The 15,925-nt window shown below is 36.8% G+C and overlaps 1 protein-coding gene across 1 annotated transcript in view; it reads left to right on the top strand.

The window, feature by feature from the left end:
- The first annotated feature begins 1,774 nt into the window (after positions 1-1,774).
- LOC129278276 (NXPE family member 3-like) overlaps positions 1,775-15,925 on the top strand; it is a 48,525-nt gene continuing 34,374 nt past the window's right edge. Inside the window, exon 1 of the mRNA XM_064110576.1 lies at positions 1,775-1,928. The gene's annotated coding sequence lies outside the window, so the exon portion shown is untranslated. The remainder of the gene's footprint in view (positions 1,929-15,925) is intronic.

Consider the following 15,925-nt stretch of genomic DNA (forward strand, 5'->3'; position numbering starts at 1 on the left):
AATCAATTAAAATTATGTTACGGCAACTGAATAGAACACACAAGAACGAAAATAATATAAAAAGTATAATGTTCTAAATAATCAGTGAAAAAGGGAACAAATAAAAAAAAAGGAAAAAATAAAAAGGGCGGATTGGGAGAATATAAAAAAAAAATAGGTGGTGAAACAGGGCATAAAGTTGCGTATCACAGTCACATAGAAAGAAGAGAGAGAGAGAGAGAAGGAGAGGGAGAGGGAGAGGGGAAGAACACCACTGAACATAGCAAAAGATGTACAAAAGGGAATTACTTCAATAAATACAATTTAAGAAGAAGCTGCTTGGCATGTTTTTTGAAGGGAGAAACCCGAGTGATATCTTGAAAGGATTTGTCGAATTCTTTCCAAAGTTTAGGTCCGAGCTAAACAATAGTTCTTTGAGCAGATAATTTTCTACAGGAGTGGGAAATGAAAAGGTAGCCTAACGTAGGCAGAAACTCATTTTTGGACGTGCATTTGATCACAGTTTATTCTTCATTTTACAGTTAATGGATTTTACAAAATGTTTTCGTAACAAAAACCTGGACAAGAAAATACAAATCTAAAATTTGACATTGATAATGAACAATAATTTTGTTTATAAATCATCAACTACAGTATATCATACATAAATAAACAATTTAAGTGGTATTTTCTGGTACACAATAAATAGGATGGTTGCAAGGGTCGTCACAAAAGCAAAGCTTGAAAACTTGACAGCTCTGTAAATGGTCTCGGAATATAGATAATCTGTTGTCATTTACCAAATATACTTGCCAGAGACATTTCGTGTTTGCCTTGGAGCACGTCTTGAACAGATCCATGCACTATATTTTGAGATTTCGGATTCCTGATATGAAAGGGGATACTAAATAGTGAGGGGAGGGGAATGTTTTAAAAGTAAGATGATCAGAACAACAAATTTCAAATTATTATTTTTTTATTAAAAAAAGTTTGCAATAAAAAAATGGCCTGGTTATTATTGTTAACCCCCTCCCCCCCCCAAAAAAAAAGTGTACACCAATGACGTCAACATATCCCAGGCTTAAAATTAATGTGGTTACTGGGCTACGCCAATATCTTGTCATTTTTTCGAAAGCTTTCATGTCAATATTGGCATGGTTAAAGACAATTATTTGCACTGGTGTGATGTAGTCCGAGTGGCACAGCATAGATAAATATCCACAAATAAAAATGAACCGAAGAGCAAATCTTTCGCGGGATTTTTCTTTATTGATTACGTATGGTACCGGTGTACCTTTTCTGCAGAAGACATGCGATAAACATAAACTTTACACCTGCATTATGCCTACATAGACAGATCTTCTATAGAAATTTTTTATACTAGTAAAAACATGGTAGAATGATATGGAATTGCAGGTGTTTCATGTAAAGACCACAAAGTGCATCCTTTCTCATCACTAGACATAAAACATCGATTGTATACAGAGGAGAGGTGTGGAAGAAAAGTGAAGCACATATATATATATAGGATCCCGGTGGACGCATCTGAAACATTAAAGATTTTAGAATACGTACATGAACATTCTCCACTGTTTTATCAGCTGATACTAATGGAAATGTGATGGCATATGTTGTAAATAGGTTTAAAGATCACTGTGTTGCAGCCGATATAGGCTAACATTGTCACTATTCCATTTTGTTTCATTAAAAACTGCATATTATGACAAATAAAATAACGCCACTACTGCAGGTGCACTGCAATGATTTTCAGAGATTTATTTATGTTTCCGCATGCAGGTATTTTGTTAATTTCTTATTGAGAAACGTTTTTATCCTCTGGTGGCGGAATGGCAGTGGACGTGATAAGATGAGAGCAGAGAAGCATGCCTGGCAGTTGCATAAGGGCACATGAGAGTAATTCAACCGCGCGCAAAGCATGTCGGACAGGCGTAAGTAAAGATCACATGACTTTTTTGATTAAAATAATTCAGTAAAAATAGATCAAATGTTTGTATATCAAAAGAAAAACGATAGAGATAATGCTATGTTCATACTCTTTCATAATTAAGGCGTTTGGGGAGGCTAGACTGCATTTTTGTATTTCATTTGAATTATTATTACCCACAATGCAGTTCGGGGTTTTCTGGCGATGAACTGGCCGAAATTATGGTTAGTCTTATTTCAGGCCACTTAACTTTTGATTGAGCTGGGCAAGTACCCGATTAACATATCAGGTCTTAATGTACCGTTAATTGTGACTAAAGTCAGAGAATTAAAGCAAAATCTATCGTGGGATTGATTTTTGATGATTTTTTGATGAGCTATGATTTAACACGTGAGTCAATGGGGGTCTGTAATACTCATGTGTGCCCTATACTGCGACTACACTTCTACACAGTGGTTGCTAAGGCTGAGCGTCGTCTGCTAGAAATCAGTGATGGAATGTTTTAAACAGTTTTATACAATGAAATAGGTTATGTTTGACAACAGTTGATCGGTATATAACTCGGCATTTAGTGCATTTATCGCTTACTATGATGAAATGACGCTTTCAAATGCATATTCAATGCTTATTATCATTTATCATGCAGAAATGCGAGTTTCTACTGCCAACAGGAGATCATATCTGGTTGGTTTGAGAGTGTGAAATGACATAAGTAGGGATTTAAAAATGATAAATAACTACTAATTATCATCAAGGATTCCCATTTTTAGTGTTTAGAGCACGCCGAGAAAGAAAGATGAACAAAACATTAAAATACATAAACTTGTCTCAGTCAGATGTAGATTGCGCACTTGAATACTATTCACTTCGTTGAAAGCTAAGCGGGGGGGGGGGGGGGGCTGAGTCAGGGTACATACCTCATCCTCCTGTCTTGTAAGCAGGGCGGGGTTGATGGTATATATCTATAGCACCCCCCCCCCCCCTCCAGCTTGTGAGTTATAATGAGGAAGAAAGGCGACATGAGCACAAGAATTGCTTACACTCTTTGTTTGTTATCAATTTTCTTTTATTTACTTTGTTTATTTTTATGCGAATAAAAAAGGTAATAAATCACTTCGAACAAAATTAAACATGCTAACAAGAAGTTTTAACTCCACACAATATATATTTTAGCCCATTGATGGACATCAAACAAGTAGAACTTGTAGCTGCAATACCATAACCTATAGGAAGCGCACAAATTATATGAATGGAACACTGTATTTTTACATTAAAATGAGGGGCGTCTAATGAGACGTTTTCTTTTCTTTTAACGCGTTTAGCCAGATTAGGTATTGAATGCAATATATCAATCTCTTCAGGAGAACCCACTCTTTCTTTTGAGACCAAAATATTCAACTTTTCGTTGTTTGACCCTCAGTATAGGGCACATGAGAGTAATTCAACCGCGCGCAAAGCATGTCGGACAGGCGTAAGTAAAGATCACATGACTTTTTTGATTAAAATAATTCAGTAAAAATAGATCAAATGTTTGTATATCAAAAGAAAAACGATAGAGATAATGCTATGTTCATACTCTTTCATAATTAAGGCGTTTGGGGAGGCTAGACTGCATTTTTGTATTTCATTTGAATTATTATTACCCACAATGCAGTTCGGGGTTTTCTGGCGATGAACTGGCCGAAATTATGGTTAGTCTTATTTCAGGCCACTTAACTTTTGATTGAGCTGGGCAAGTACCCGATTAACATATCAGGTCTTAATGTACCGTTAATTGTGACTAAAGTCAGAGAATTAAAGCAAAATCTATCGTGGGATTGATTTTTGATGATTTTTTGATGAGCTATGATTGAACACGTGAGTCAATGGGGGTCTGTAATACTCATGTGTGCCCTATACTGCGACTACACTTCTACACAGTGGTTGCTAAGGCTGAGCGTCGTCTGCTAGAAATCAGTGGTGGAATGTTTTAAACAGTTTTATACAATGAAATAGGTTATGTTTGACAACAGTTGATCGGTATATAACTCGGCATTTAGTGCATTTATCGCTTACTATGATGAAATGACGCTTTCAAATGCATATTCAATGCTTATTATCATTTATCATGCAGAAATGCGAGTTTCTACTGCCAACAGGAGATCATATCTGGTTGGTTTGAGAGTGTGAAATGACATAAGTAGGGATTTAAAAATGATAAATAACTACTAATTATCATCAAGGATTCCCATTTTTAGTGTTTAGAGCACGCCGAGAAAGAAAGATGAACAAAACATTAAAATACATAAACTTGTCTCAGTCAGATGTAGATTGCGCACTTGAATACTATTCACTTCGTTGAAAGCTAAGCGGGGGGGGGGGGGGGCTGAGTCAGGGTACATACCTCATCCTCCTGTCTTGTAAGCAGGGCGGGGTTGATGGTATATATCTATAGCACCCCCCCCCTCCAGCTTGTGAGTTATAATGAGGAAGAAAGGCGACATGAGCACAAGAATTGCTTACACTCTTTGTTTGTTATAAATTTTCTTTTATTTACTTTGTTTATTTTTATGCGAATAAAAAAGGTAATAAATCACTTCGAACAAAATTAAACATGCTAACAAGAAGTTTTAACTCCACACAATATATATTTTAGCCCATTGATGGACATCAAACAAGTAGAACTTGTAGCTGCAATACCATAACCTATAGGAAGCGCACAAATTATATGAATGGAACACTGTATTTTTACATTAAAATGAGGGGCGTCTAATGAGACGTTTTCTTTTCTTTTAACGCGTTTAGCCAGATTAGGTATTGAATGCAATATATCAATCTCTTCAGGAGAACCCACTCTTTCTTTTGAGACCAAAATATTCAACTTTTCGTTGTTTGACCCTCAGTATAGGGCACATGAGAGTAATTCAACCGCGCGCAAAGCATGTCGGACAGGCGTAAGTAAAGATCACATGACTTTTTTGATTAAAATAATTCAGTAAAAATAGATCAAATGTTTGTATATCAAAAGAAAAACGATAGAGATAATGCTATGTTCATACTCTTTCATAATTTAGGCGTTTGGGGAGGCTAGACTGCATTTTTGTATTTCATTTGAATTATTATTACCCACAATGCAGTTCGGGGTTTTCTGGCGATGAACTGGCCGAAATTATGGTTAGTCTTATTTCAGGCCACTTAACTTTTGATTGAGCTGGGCAAGTACCCGATTAACATATCAGGTCTTAATGTACCGTTAATTGTGACTAAAGTCAGAGAATTAAAGCAAAATCTATCGTGGGATTGATTTTTGATGATTTTTTGATGAGCTATGATTTAACACGTGAGTCAATGGGGGTCTGTAATACTCATGTGTGCCCATAAGCGCGTTAAGACCACCACACACCCAAGACGACTGGTCTGCTACCAGATTTTGGAATTAAATTGTTTTGAAATTTGATGCGAATTTTGAGACATGGAACATCTTACTGTTAAAAGTTATAAATCATCGTGCGAATGCCACGACCATGCTACCATCCTTATATTAGAATGAAAGCGAGTTGAATATCTAGCCGTGATGACGTTTTAGCAGTCGTACAATTGCATATTGATAAATATCGTTATATTCACGAAAAAAACCCGTGATATTTCATTTATCATTTTTGGAATACCACAATGCATTTAAATTTCCTGAGGTTTTTTTTTATCATGTTAAGTGCCATCATCGACAGAGATCAAAAAGGAGACTCTCCAAACTGCAATACAAATTAAGTGACTATTGAAGTTAAAAGAACGTGATGATGAAATTTATTGTTAATCTTATTTCAACATATTCGGGATTATACACTCCTCTAAAATAAGAATTTCTGCCTGATAAAATTGCGACAAATCACAGTATAGAATAAATGCTATAGACGTATCGCTGCATATATCTCGGTATTCCATCGAATAAAATAAATACTTTGTACAGGATGATAAGAAGGGCCATATAAAATGGAAATACAAACAGATGCAGGAGTATTGGACACGTTGCTTGACCTTAAAGGTCAAGTTCACCCCAGGAAAATGCTGACTTGAATAAATAGAAAAAAATGAAACTAGCATAGTGCTAAAAATTTCATTAAAATTGGATATAAAATAAGAAAGTTGTGACATTTTAAAGTTTCGCTTATTTTTCACAAAACAGTGATATGCACAACTAGATGAGTCAGTCGATGATGTCCATCACTTACTATTTCTTTTGTTTTTTATTGTTTGAATTATACAATATTTCATTTTTTATAGATTTGACAATAAGGACCAACTTGCCTGAACCATATAGTATTAAACAATGCTAATTCCACATGTTCAGCGAGGAATTAATTGTTTTATCACTTGACAAAGAGGAGAAAATTTGAATATTTCATACAATAAAATACAAAAGAAATAGTGAGTAAATGACGTCATAGTCTCCTCATTTGCATACCAGCCAGGATGTGCATATAACTGTTTTGTGAAATTAAGCAAAACTTTAAAATGTCATAACTTTCTTATTTTACATCCGATTTTGATGAAATTTTTAGTGTTTATGCTTGTTGGATTTTTCTCTTTTTATTTAAATCAACTTTTTGTTTGGGTGGACTTGTCCTTTAAGTTCATGCTAAGACGAATAGATGCTTCAAATTTTATCACCAATAGACTTTTGTAAAACGGTTTTTTATGCCTTAATGATATCAAAATTTGAAATCTCTGGGGGTAACGTCACGCATTGTCCCTACGCTACGGTAAACAGTATCATAAAAAATGGTAATGGATTTGATACTGAAGCAGCCAGGAGCTAAATTGCAGAATTGTATTCAAAATATATCATGTGTATGCTTTATTAGTAACCCGAAATTAGACATATATTATAGCCAATCTGGAATAAAATTATTGGAAATGTTTTTTTCAATTCATTTGAGAGGGTATTGGTGTCAACATTTACCCCCCCCCCATCAAAAAAAAAGTTAGGAGGAATTGGGGTGGGGAAAGTGTTTTCTTTTCATGGTCAAAGGTCAATGACCTTTTTGTATGTACTGTATAATGGTATCTCCTAGATAGGCTATTGCAGGTTGGTGATCATGGTGTCAAAATGCACACATTCTTACAAGAAGAACAAACAAAATAAAATAAAGTACCTAAAATGCACATTCACCCATAAAAATCAAGGTCAAAGGTCAATGACCTTTTCATACATTATATACCGTACTATGTAATGGTATCTCTGACATAAAATGACGTTGGTTGGTGATCTTGGTGTCAAAATGTACAGATTTTTACATGAATATCACCTAAAATAATAATAAGCATCTAGAATGCACATTCATCCATAAAATTCAAGGTCAAAGGTCAATGACCTTTTTACATTATATACCATATAATGATATATCTGAAAGCATAAAAAATGAACATTCACCCTTGAAATATAAGGCCATTTAGGTAAAAAAATCTATAAATAGATATATATACATATATGTATGAAAAATACCCATGGAGTTTTCCTTTATGTTCGTGTTTCATTTGTGAATAATATAATGAAAGATGGCTAATTTGTAATGAAAACATGGAGGTTTCATAATTGCACTCTGAAATAATGAAGGTCGTGAAGAATGTATTTAGGGGTCAGAGGTCAATGAATGAACTCTTTCAATGACATCAGTGGAAATTAAAGAGAAATTCCAGTAGTTGCAGTAAACATTGATTTCATGAGAAAGTCTGTAAAACCAGGCTTAATTGTCAGTATATCATCGAGGATCTAGATCTGGTACAGTTACATAAACTGAACGTTGTGAAATCTTGAAATCTACGCTGAAAAATGTTCACACTGAAGATCACCAACACAGATAGGCACACGTGGGAGAGTGTATTATTATTGCTGGAATAAAGACCCGACGGAAGTGACCGAATCCGCGCTTATTTTGCTTATTTCTCAGCAATTACACAATTTCTTCCAGAATCCTTTGGCACATATTTTTTATTCATACAAGCAGACACTTGGGTGGTCATTATATTAGATTCTGTAAAAAGTCATTTTGAGATCGTTACCAAAACTGGAATTTATCTTTAAGTTAAAAGAGTTGATAACTTGATTGTAAGATGGAGGTATAGTGATTCTTGTGTAAAAACGACTGAACTGCATGAAATTGAGCATAAAATTAAAAGTTGAATCCTTGATCGATTTTGTTGTCAAAATACAAGTTCATGGTAAAATTCATATCGAATAACACTTTATATAATATAAAAACAAGTAGTATGAGCGACGTTACAGTTTCAGTTCAACAATTCAATCAAAATTATATGAGGGCAAACTGAATAGAACACACAAGAACGAAAATAATATCATAAGTATAATGTTCCAAATAATCAGTGAAAAGGGGAACAAATAAAAAAACTAGGAAAAAATAAAAAGGGCGGATTAGGAGAATATAAAAGAAAATAGGTGGTGAAACAGGGCATAAATTTGCGTATCACAGTCACATAGAAAGAAGAGAGAGAGAAGGAGAGAGAGGGGGGGGGAGAACAGCACTGAACAGAGCAAAAGATGTACAAAAGGGAATTACCTCAATAAATACAATTTAAGAAGAAGCTGCTTGGCATGCTTTTGGAAGGGAGAAACCCGAGTGATTTCTTGAAGGGATTTGTCGACTTCTTTCCAAAATTTAGGTCCGATAAAAAACAATAGTTCTAAGTTTGAGCAAACAATTTTCTTATGAGTGTGAAATGAAAAGGTAGCCCAAAGTAGGCTCAAATTCATTTTTTGGCCGTGCATTTGATCAGAGCTTATTCTTCATTCTCCAAATAACTGATCCGGCAAGCACGATAGTGGTCTTACTAACATTTGTAGTAACAACTGGGGCATTAGAATGACAAATTTGCATGAAATCATGTTTCCAGTTATTCCAATCATTATTCAGGTCATGACCTTCAAGATTTATTTATAAATGTAAGCTTAGTATCTGTTGTAAAAATATTCCGACATCAAATCTCTTAAACGATCGAAAGGTAAGAACTTTAGGCGCCAACTTAGGCTTATATAACTTCTTCACAGCATATACATGTATGCTATGTTGACGTCACTAAGACCCTCTGTCAAGACAGCACTAATGCAAAAGTTATGAGGAGTATTGGTCAGAAAAACTGGGAGGGGGCACACCCGGGGGCGAAATTATTTTTCCCACTGAGTTCTGGACCAACATATGAATATTCATGACTTGCGTCTTCGGATTGAGAGTACGCATGCGCGTGGACTTGGCCTCGACCAGTGCCGATCGTAAGCACTCACGTACGTTGCTCAGAATGAATTAGCATCGTCAAATTTACCGGTACCCTTTCATAGTTACATAGGTCTTATAGGCTTAGATCTATATATATATATATATATCCAATTCTTAAACACTTAATAAACTAGCTGCCATTAATGGCAAGACATGTGCTAGGGTAGGGCTAGCTTAGGCTAGCGCATTACCTCAAATCTGGACCTGTCTAATTAATGCCTAGTACTAATCAGTGTTGTAGTGCCTTGATGCTCGGCCTTGGCCTTAAGGCGCCTTAATGCCTAGCTACTTTTTCAAAGCCTTGGCCTTGAGAGGGCATTGGCCTTGAAATTTTAAGGCATTTTCAAGGCTTTTTCAAGGCATTTTGTATTTTGTACTTTCATTTGTTTTAAATAAGTAATTATAAATGTTTCAATTTTTTTATATATATTTAATAACACTAATGGTCAATACTACCAATCACCAACAGTAGCAGCAGCAGCAGTAGTAAGTGTACTAGCAGTGTCATCAATTGTAATTGTCACCATTATCAAGAAATTCAAACAAAGAATACATCAGTGATGAAAAATAGCATTATGTATTGGTAATGTGTTGTAATCATATGATGATAATGACAGTAAATAATAATGGTCATGATTAAGATAATAGTGCTTTGATGACAAGAATATTTTTTTACATCTGACTGCAATTTTGACAACAATTTTCATACTTTAAACATAGCTAACTCTAAAGAACGATTACAAGGTTGATTTCTATTCCATTAGGAATTTCCTTGTATTATTTTCTTTGGCCAACAAGAATGTTTTAAGTCTTAATGATATTCTGACAAGATTTGGTAAACAATTGAACACAGTCTCCAATTTTGTCATATCCAAATGGGTTATGTCAATGGCATATGATGAGCCAGAAACTTTGAGGGGCCAAGCATGGCATATATAGAGCACAATTTCTGTCAAAAAAAAGAAGAAAGCGATTGAAGCGAGCGAGTGAACAAAATTTGTCCCCCTCTTTCTATAAGAAAAGCTAATTTTGCAATAGATTGTTTAAAAAATAATATCACATTTACTCCATCTTTTCCTTTCCCTTTCCCCCTTGTATAAGTTTATTCTTGGTGGTGGGACTTCTTCTTCTCTCTATCTCTCTTCTAAATTTTATATTTGTTTTGGGTAAGATTGACAAAACAAAGGGGAAAAAATGGGTCTTCACCCAAAATTAAGGATTTCGTAGCTGAAAAAAATTTGACAAGAAAAAAAAAGATCTTCACGTTCAAAAGAGGGGACATACGTCTTTTTTCGTTGCATTTTGATATTACAAATTATTAATTTGGCTTCTCAAGGGGGGGCACGTCCCCTGGATCAGTTGTGACTCGTCAGGGGGGCAGTCTGCCCCCCCCTTTGGTACACTAGTGGTTACATGCTGATAGCACGTAGATCAGAGTCTAGATCTAGAGACTAGACTAGAACTAAGATATTTTTTTTAGATCTAGGACTGGTTCTGTATACGGACTAGACATATTAAACCATGGTAAATAAGCTAATATTGGTCCAAACCTAATCAAACGTAAAGTTCGGAATTAACAAGTTCGAAGTTAACCATGGCATAAGTCGGCTATATATTCCTATTAGTAGGCCTATTAGGCATTAGACAGGTCCAGATTTGAGGTAAAGTTAATGCGCTAGCCTAAGCTAGCCCTATCCTAGCACATGTCTTGCCATTAATGGCAGCTAGTTTGATAAGTGCTTAAGAATTGGATGTTTATATAGATCTAAGCCTATAAGGGCTATGTAACTATGTAAGGGTACCGGTAATTTGACGATGCTAATTCATTCTGAGCATCGTGAATGCTCGGCACTGGTCGAGGCGAAGTCCACGCGCATGCGTACTCTCAATCCGAAGACGCAAGTCATGAATATTCATATGTCGGTCCAGAACTCGGTGGGAAAAATAATTTCGCCACCCGCGGGGGGGGGGGGCACACAAGTTGCGAGGAGAATGAGAATTTTCAAAATTATTAAATGTAGAGCGTTATTACCTAGTGAAACAGAGGGTCGTGGGTTCGAACCCCAGCCAAGGCGTGATTTTATTCAGCAAGAAATTGATTCACATATTGCGCTGCACCCAACACAGGTGAGGTAAATGGGTTAGGTACCTAGCAATAATTTATTCCTTGAAATGCTTCCGCGCTGTAAAGGGCTGCGTGGCTAAAGCAAAGGTAGTAATATCTAAATCCTCTAATTTGAAGATCATAGTGATCATGGTGATGTTATATCATAATGTGATAGAGAAACTGCGCTATCAATTTTGTTATATGTTTAGTTGCAACCCTGTGCGGGTAATTTACTTACTTACTTACTGCCCATTATGCCGGGTGGGCACGTAGGGCAGCAACAAAAGTCCTCCACTCCACTCTGTCCAAAGCCAGGCGCCGTAGTGTCCCCCAGGTGCAGGTCAGGTCCCTCATTTCCCTCTCTACGGTCCTTCTCCAGGTGTTCTTGGGTCTCCCCCTCTTCCTCTTCCCTTCTGGAGTCCAATAGAGTGCCGTTTTCGTAATGCTACCATCCTCTTTCCTTAGCACATGGCCAATCCAGCTCCAGCGTCTTCTTTGTATAATGCCTTCCATGCATCCCAATTGGCATCTATCATATAGTTCTTCGTTTGATATCATATTCGGCCAAAAAATGCGACATATTTTCCTTAGAGATTTGTTGTGGAAAACTGATAACTTATGAAGGTCTTTCATTGTAATTCTCCAGCATTCTGATCCATACAAGAGAGTTGAAAGGACGCAACTTTGATAAATCTTTAGTTTGGTTTTGATACTCAACTGTTGTGACTTCCAAATAGGATTCAGCATAGAGAATGCAGTCCTTGCTTTGTTCAAGCGATTCATTATATCTATTCCTGCACCTCCATCATGTGTCACAATGCTTCCAAGGTACGTGAATTTATCTGTTGTTGGAAGGTCTTCGCCATTGGCTTGTATACTTGAGGGGTTTTCAACATTAAGTGTCATTACTTCAGTTTTCTTCTAATTGATCCTCAGCCCAATTTGATGTGCAAAGTTAGTAAGGCGGGATGTCTTCTCCTGCATGTGCCGGTGGGTATGAGACACCAGAGCCAGATCATCTGCAAAGTCTAAGTCTTCAAGTGTTGAAAAGAGTGACCACCTAATACCCCTTTTCTGATCTGCAGTAGCCTCCCTCATTACCCAATCAATGGCCAGGTTGAACAGTAATGCAGACATAACACAACCTTGTCTCACTCCAGTTTTCACCTGGAAACTCAAGTCACTATTCCCAACCCTGCAAATGAAGTTGTCGTAGAAGCTCTTGATAATGGCTACTACAGGCTGGGGAATGCCGTAACTACGCAAAATTCTCCATAAGCTGTCTCTGTGTAAACTGTCAAAGGCCTTTTCGAAGTCTACAAAATTAATGTATAACTGCCTTTGCCATTCTGTGCATTGCTCAATAACGTTGCGCAGGACAAAAATCTGATCAATGCACCCTCTTCCTCTTCGAAAACCAGCTTGTTCTGGTCTCAGTTGCTCATCGACAGCCCTTGTTAGTCTCTGGATAATAACTTTTGTTAGAATCTTGCTTGGGATAGACAATAGCGTAATACCCCGCCAGTTGTTACACTTTCGGAGTGAACCTTTTTTGGGTAGTTTGATGATGACCCCTTGTAACCAATCATCTGGAACTTTTTTACCTTCCCATATGTCAGTGAAGAGAGGATGCAATATATTTGCAGCCAGTTCTGGATCTGCTTTAAAAAGCTCAGCATTAAGGTTATCTGGTCCTGGTGCCTTACCATTGTTCAAGGATTTGATTGCCTGGATGATCTCAGCTCGAGTTGGTGGATTTGTATTGATATCTAGGTCAGTTTCTGCTTCTTGAATGTTAGCTTCAGTGGCAGGAGGTGGTCTATTGAGGACTTCTTCAAAGTGTTCAGCCCATCTAGTATCCTGTTCTTTTTCAGTAGTAAGTAGCCTGCCATCCTTGTCTTCTATTGGTAAGTCTGAGTTTTTACTGTATCTGCCACTAATTATTCTGGTCAACTTATATACTTTGCCTTGCTCACCAGTCTTTGCAGCCTCTTCTGCCTGGCTAGCTAGGTTGTCCATGAAGGCTCGTTTGTCAGCTCTTGACTTTCTTTTAACTAATCTGTTTACTTCTTGATATTTAGCTTTAAATATCTCTTTTAGCCTATCTGACTTTGCACTCAAACAATGTTTTTTTCGCTTCCCTACGTTTCACTACAGTTTGCCATGTGTCTTCAGTCATCCACTCCTTTCTCTCCCTCTTTTTGGTCCCTAGACATGTTTCACTTGACTTCTGGTATGCTGTTTTGACCCTCTGCCACTCCTCATTGATCTTGTCCTGTTCTGTCTGAGTTTCTTCTTCAAGGTCTGCTAGAACCTGAAAACTGTTCCGAAGCTCTAGTAGAAATGCGCCTTTGACTCTGGGGTCCTTTAGTTTGTCAATATCATATCTTGGCTGTTTTATTTTACTTGCACCTGTTTTTCTGAGCTTAACCTGTATTACTGCCAGCACAAGATGGTGGTCACTAGCAGCATCTGCCCCCCTCAAGACTCTAACATCTTGGAGCGATCTTCTCCACGTGCCATTTATCATGATGTGATCAATCTGGTTTCTGTCCCTTCCATTTGGTGAGTACCATGTCAGAGTGTGAATGTCTTTATGATGGAAGAGTGTCCCCCCAATAACAAGGTTGTTGATAGAGCAGAATTCCACGAGGCGTTCCCCATTTTCATTCATCACTCCACATCCATACTTAATATGAAGGGGAAATTTTGTCTCATGAAACATAAACATATGTGTGAATCATTAACAAGCTGAGGCCAATGAGTCTAGGGGCGGATTAAAGATATCAAGAATACGGTGAGGGCACAAAAAAATGATCAATTTTGGTACATTTTTGACAAGTAAAAACATAAATCTTTAATCTATGATTTCCCAAACCCCCAAAAGCAAAGTAGTTCCATCCTGACTTTTAAAAACTGATAGGGGGCACCAAAGGTGCGAAGGGCACTATACTCCTCACTAGTACTGTACATTGTTTGCCAACAAGGGGGATACGTGTCCCCCTCCCCCGATCAGCGCCTGGAAGACTTAGACCTACTTCTATAGGCTTTGTGATATACGTGCGTGCACCGTTATTTAATCAAAGAAATAACAAATCAATAATTATATTATTTGTTTAATCTTCTATACAGCTATAGGCTTTGTGATATACGTGCGTGCACCGGTATTTAATCAAGGAAATAACAAATCAATAATTATATTATTTGTTTCACTCAGGTACCCGGTGGGATGTGAAAGCCTATATGTAGTATGCCTAGCAATTGAGTATTGGAACTCTAGTTGGAATGCTCCCCAGGGAGTGGAGAAGGTGCATACATAGTATGCGGGCATACAAGGATCCGATGACCGGGGTAACAATATGTCTGTAAAGCGCTTAGAGACGTCGTTCCGATGATAAGCGCTATATAAATGCGGAATACTATTATCATTATTATAAAGTTGCGTATCACAGTCATTTAGAAAGAAGAGAGAGAGAAGGAGAGAGAGAGAGAGAGGGGAAGAACACCACTGAACAGAGAAAAATAAATACAATTTAAGAAGAAGCTGCTTTGAATGCCTTTTGAAGGGAGAAATCCGAGTGATATCTTGAAAGGATTTGTCGACTTCTTTCCAAAATTTTTGGACGAGCTAAACAATAATTCTTTGAGCAGATAATTTTCTATAGGAGTGGGAAATGAAAAGGTAGCCTAAAATAGACTGAAACTCATTTTTGGACGTGCATTTGATCACAGTTTATTCTTCATTTTTCATTAATTGGATTTTGCAACATTTTCCATAACAAAAATCTGGACAACAAAATACATATCTAAAATTTGACATCAAGATATTGAACAATTATTTTGTATATAAATCAGCAAATATATCAAACATAAATAAGCAAGTTAAGTGGTATTTTCTGTTACACAATAAATAGGATGGTTGCAAGGGTCGTCACAAAAGCAAAGCTTGAAAACTTGACAGCTCTGTAAATGGTCTCGGAATACTGATAATCTGTTGTCATTTACCAAATATACTTGCCAGAGACATTTCGTGTTTGCCTTGGAGCACGTCTTGAACAGATCCATGCACTATTCTTTGAGATTTCGGATTCCTGATATGAAAGGGGATACTAAATAGTGAGGGGAGGGGAATGTTTTAAAAGTAAGATGATCAGAACAACAAATTTAAAACTATTTTTTTTTATTAAAAAAAATTTGCATTAAACAAATGTGGCCTGGTTATTATTGTTAACCCCCCCCCCCCCAAAAAAAAAAAGGTACACCAATGACGTCAACATATCCCAGGCTTAAAATTAATGTGGTTACTGGGCTACGCCAATATCTTGTCATATTTTCGAAAGCTTTCATGTTAATATTGGCATGGTTAAAGACAATTATTTGCACTGGTGTGAGTTAGTCCGAGTGGCACAGCATGGACAAATATCCACAAATAAAAATGAACCGAAAAGCAAAGCTTTCGCGGGATTTTTCTTTATTGATTATGTATGGTACTGGTGTACCTTTTCTGCAGAAGACATGCGATAAACAGAAACTTAACACCTGCATTATGCCTACATAGACAGATCTTCTATAGAAAATTTTATACTAGTAAAATCATGGTAGAATGATATGGAATTGCAGGTGTTT

Source organism: Lytechinus pictus, chromosome 15 (assembly GCF_037042905.1).
Source record: "Lytechinus pictus isolate F3 Inbred chromosome 15, Lp3.0, whole genome shotgun sequence".
In the NCBI taxonomy this organism is placed as follows: Eukaryota; Metazoa; Echinodermata; class Echinoidea; order Temnopleuroida; family Toxopneustidae; genus Lytechinus; species Lytechinus pictus.